This window comes from Pundamilia nyererei, unplaced genomic scaffold (genome assembly GCF_000239375.1).
Source record: "Pundamilia nyererei isolate P.nyererei 1_Seehausen unplaced genomic scaffold, PunNye1.0 scaffold00172, whole genome shotgun sequence".
NCBI classification, from domain to species: domain Eukaryota; kingdom Metazoa; phylum Chordata; class Actinopteri; order Cichliformes; family Cichlidae; genus Pundamilia; species Pundamilia nyererei.
The window spans coordinates 981,875-987,420 of NW_005187573.1; positions in this window are offsets into that span (position 1 = coordinate 981,875).

Below are 5,546 nucleotides of genomic sequence, written 5' to 3' on the forward strand. Positions count from 1 at the left end.
GTGAGATTTTTTTTCTATCATACACAGTGCTTTGGTTGCCATTTTCTATTTACATCCATCTACTGGAAATCAGTAGTGCCTACACAGCAAGCATGATGGGTCTGGGAGCAAACTATAGTCTTTCATGTCTGTCACACATTGTGTAGTAGGGCCCCGGCATGAATCATAAATGAAGACTGTAAACCTGTCATATCAGAGCTGAGAACAGAAAACAACTAGAAGAAAACAGGAGAAATAACTGCTCCTCCTGCACGTGGAGTAAATAGATCTGTTTATGCTCTGTGCAGTATTGTAGTATTGCAGACCAGGTGACCACCGCTCCTAACAGGTGCTTCAGGCTCAGGGTCCTTGTAAGGGCAGGCTGTACAGTACACCGCTCGGCTGTTTACTCTCTCAGTCAACCAGCTGCACTGCACATTTATAATGCTCTCATAAGTACGCTACAGAAGGATACGTGTCCCCTCGCCACCGCTCCCTCCTTATGATTAATGAGCAGTACTTGGAGCCGCATTTGTTGCCGCCTCGCAGCTCCGACATGTCTTTCCGGACTCGACATTTTGTATCCTCTGTGAAAAATGAGCTCCTTGGTGTCGTTCATTACTCTGTTCCACTGCCAGAACTTTCCAATGCATATTCCTGTTTGCTAAGCTTTGTGCCATGCTTGTGCTGCGTGTGGGTGTCCGTGTCAATTTGCATCTAACTCACTTATCGAGACAGCTATCCACTGAAAGACATGCCGAGGGAATGGCTCGACTGTAATTTGGGACCGTTACAAAGGGAGACAAGTCAATAGCAGCAGATCTGACAGCCAGTGGAGGAAAAATTCTGCTCATTCCTGTTGAGGACATGCTGTATAAGAAGCCCTGGCCCAGCAGGAAAGTAGCCACTTTTCTGCTGCGCAGGCACACTGATATGACAATGGCCTCGCAATCATTGTTCCCCTTCTGAAGTTAAGCTGTAATTTGGTCGGTTGGAGAATGGACTCCATTTGTCTGACAATGCTGGCCACAGTCGACAGAATCGGCGCACTCATGCATGGACGTGCTCACACAAAGCAGTACCCCACCCCACACAAATACACAACAAATCCTCATATGGCTCCATATAAACACACAACACAGCACTGGTGCACACGCAGATAAACACACTCCCTGCTACTCAGCACGCTCTCAAGGGCACATTCCAATAAAGCGGCATTGGAAAACAGCCATCTGATGGATTGGACCGGGAGACGGCAGCACAGGCAAATCCCCTAATGTGGCATAAATAAGGCTGCCGTGCTCCGATCGCTCTCTACAGACAATGTAAATTATATTGTCAGGCGCAGTCACTTCCCTGCTCGCTGCGCAGCTAACAAGAGTCACCCGCCAGAGCTCGACAAGGAGAGGAGGAGCTTGTAGTGGGAAGGAAAAGTAGAATTAATTAAAGTGGCAACAATACACACACAAACAGGTACATGCAAGTGCACACAAACAGATGCCTCCAAAACAATGAGCTACACACATACATGGGTAGTGCACATGTGACTGATTTATTTCCCCTGCTCCTCAGTGCTCTCCTCTCTCTCCTGTGGCTCTCATTGAAGGTCGATGCGATAGCTCTGATGAGGAACAAAGGTGATGCTGCTCAGCCATTTTGGCGCTAAGCTCCCTCCATGTCTGCCTGAGGCCTGCACATTCTCAGCGGGCTGACAAACTCAACACAGAGGCCTCTGAGTAATGCCAAGTGTGACACATTGGCTTCCATCACTTCAAAACTTCCCACAGCTGTCTTGGAATGATACAAAGCGGAGCAAAAGACAAGAGATTTGGAGACTTTGTCTTCTCCTAATATAAGCTTTTACCAAAATTGTCCTTCCTGTTTTGTTGCTCCCCCTGCAGCTGTTTTTTGTCAGGTTGGTTCCAAGACTTTGTCAGGCCACAGCTGTTTGACGCTCGCCAAATTAGTGTCTTCACAACAGGCTTTGTTGCTATGGAAGAACTCAGTAAGGCCTGTCAGAATTTCTCTATTCTGCTCGGGTACTTTGCCAGTTCCTGTAAAATGTAATGACACCTTGTAAAGTGTAGTGAAGATGCAGTGATATGCTGATGATGAGGTGCTATAACTCACAACAAATAGCGTGTCACTGAAGACAAAGCAATAAACTGAATTTAAAGGATTTCTTTGACAGTTAAACAGAGTTGTAGCACATGTGTATGCTTCTTAGAGCCTAAACCTAGAGTACACTGTGCAGTCCTTGTAATTATGGACCGCAAGTGGACACATTTATAAGACGGGAAATACATAAAACAAATGGCATCTTTCTCGCAGCCCTATTCCCACAAACACTGAAGCTCCTTGCTAGCAATCTACTGTGCATAGAAACAGCTTTGCCCTCTCTCTGTCAAAGATTTCCTCCCATAGCAGGCTAAAAAAGTGTTTCCCAATGCTGACAGGGAGAATGGATGGCCTCCATTACGCCTAGCTACAAACACATTCCGCCAGGATGAAGGGGCCGTAAATTATCCTGCGAGCGAGCAGCCCAGGCCACAGCCGAGCCAACAGCCCCTCCTTCGCTTCTAATGGGGTCGGCCCATCCACAGCTTGCACCACACTGAATCACACACCCCATAGCCAAATATACACTGTCACCAGTGTGTGTATATACAGTATGTACGTGCATGTCACTGGGGCTTGTTGAATCAAGCACCTGGGAAGAAGTCCTTGAACCGTCATCTAAATATGTTGGCTTTAACAAAGACGTGCACTGTAATAAATAGCAGCGCGGTTCCTCTCTTGTGACTGGCCACAACAAACTTCTGTTACATTGCAGCACAATAACTGTGCATTGGGCTGCACACTGACATGTCTAATGATGTGAAGCTGGAGGGCGTAACTGTAGAAACATCAGCAGTATGTCAGGTCAAATTCAGTTCACATGACACAAGTACTGCTGGCAGCCGGTAAACCATCAAATAGGCCGAGACATTGCCCTGTGGCATGGTTAAATGCTAAGTGTGCGTGCGTAAATCATTACATGCGAATAGTAAAATGTCAGACAGCATTGTGTTCCCACTAGGTGAAGCTTGTTCTGCTTGTGTGACAGTCTCCTCCCACTCTTACCCCACAGCACTGATAGCAATCTAGGTCCTTTCTTTTTGTCAAAAAACTCTCAAAGGAGAAATTTTCCAACTGTAACTACCTCTGTCTTCTTTCTTGTGATACAGCATTCACATTTCTCTCTGTTGTTTCTCTTCAGACAGCTGGAGATTCCTAAGAGGCCTGTTGTTAAATGAAAGGAGTCTCATTCTTGGAACATTTTTTTGTGGCTTTGAATTTTGAGCACATAAGGTTTGCTTTTCTATCACCTTTTTGTCCCTTAGGTCAGTGTGTACTTAATCCTCAGGGTACCATCTTTAAATGAAGCCAAACCCACGTGTATACCAGCTGTCACTTCATTAAATTTCTTTCCCTGCTGAACCAGAAATCTTTTTGTTCAGCAGTTGCAGTGCATCTTTGCTGCCAACCACTAGCGCCTACTATTTCAAAAATTACAGTAGTCTTACTTTTACCCAGTTACACAGTTGAATGTTTCATCATCAACTTAAAGTCTGATTAAACAAAAATAAATTAAAATTCTCAATCAGAGTTGAATGACATTTGTTTCATTTCAATTCAGTTTTATTTATATAGCACCAAATTATAAAAACATTCTCTCAAGGCACCTGACATTGTAAGGTAAAGACAAAAAAAAAAAACTGAGAAAACCCCAACAATCAAATGATCCCCTATGAGCAAGCGCTTTAGTGACAGTGGGAAGGAAAAACTCCTTTTTAACAGGAAGAAACCTACAGGACAACCAGGCTCAGGGAGAAGACGGGGCAAAGAAAAGCTAGAAGTTAATAATAGCTAACAATAAAATGCAGAGAGATGTATAAACAAATAGTGAGTGAAAAATGCAACTGAAGAAGAAACACTCAATGCATCATGGGAATCCAATGACATGAAGCTAGCTACTTGATTCATACTAAATACTTCCACGATTTTACTAGCCACACTCAGGCATGGTTACTGCAAGGCCTATTGAATCTAAAAATAACTTAAACAGAACATGTCTGACAAAGTGAAGTAGACTAAAAGATCTCAAAACAAAGTCACTGACGTCTGTAAGTCTGGGAAGGGCTACAAAACCATTTCTAAGGCTTTCAGACTCCAGTGAACCACTCCACAAATAAAGAAAACTTGGAACAGTGTTGAAACATCGCAGGAGTGGCCAGTCTACCAAAATTACTCCAAGAGCACACCCAAAAAGAACTAAGAACAACATCTAAAGAACTGGAGCCCTCACTTGCCACAGTTAACCTCAGTGTTCATGATTTAACAACAGGGAAGAGATTGTGCAAAAATGGCGACCATGTGTAGGCACAAAGGCTTTCACATTTGATGATCCCCAAGATTTTTGGGAAAATATTTTGTGGACTGATAAGACAAAAGTTTAACTTCTTGGAAGATCTGAGCCCTGTTACAGCCAGTGTAAAACTAATAGCATTTTATACACAGAAACACAGAAAATGATACCAGTCAGTAAAACACCACCAGCTGTCTTTGGCTGTTTTGCTGCTTCCATACCTGGACAACTTATTACTTAAACTTAGTTGATGAAACCGCGGATTCTGCTCTTTACCAAAAAATCCTGAATGTCCAGCTATATACACGCTTACTTATACAGCAGGAAAATAGTTGGAAGCAGATCAGCAAGTCAATCTCTGATTGGTTAAAAATCCAAAACTGAAAGATTGAATGAATAAAGGTTATGAAATGGACAAGTCCATAGTCCAGACTCAAATCAGACCTTAAACAGATCATTCATGACCAAAAACCACCCAATATGCCACTGTAAATTAACTGACTAGTATAGAATTGGGCTATAGCTATCTGGATATATTCTGTCAATTTGTAGCTTTCATCTAGCCCACACTTTCACAGATTACAGCCAATAAATGATTCCACATATTTTTACTATATGTATATGGATCTATATAGATCCATATAGATTTATATGTATCTTTGTCTGTTGTTATCAATAGTGCATTCAATTTTAATTGGAATTTCCAAGTTCCTAGTTGGAGTTTTCAACACCCCCTCAAGTCTGACTTGGAAGTCAGAAAGTAGCCCCACAAGCCCTGACTTAACAAACCAAGAAGATTGTTAAAACTGTGAAACTTATAATTCAATTCAATTGAATTCAATTGTATTTATATAGCGCCAAATCACAACAACAGTCGCCTCAAGGTGCTTTATATTGTAAGGTAGACCCCACAATAATACATACAGAGAAAACCCACCAATCATATGAGTCCCTATGAGCAAGCACTTTGGTGACAGTAGGAAGGAAAAACTGCCTTTTAACAGGAAGGAACCTCCAGCAGAACCAGGCTCAGGGTGGGGCGGGGCCATCTGCTGTGACCGGTTGGGGTGAGAGAAGGAAAACACCATAATCTGTGCAGACACTGTCATGTACTTGTGACCATAGCTGGACCGGCCATCGGGCATACCGGGCATTTGCC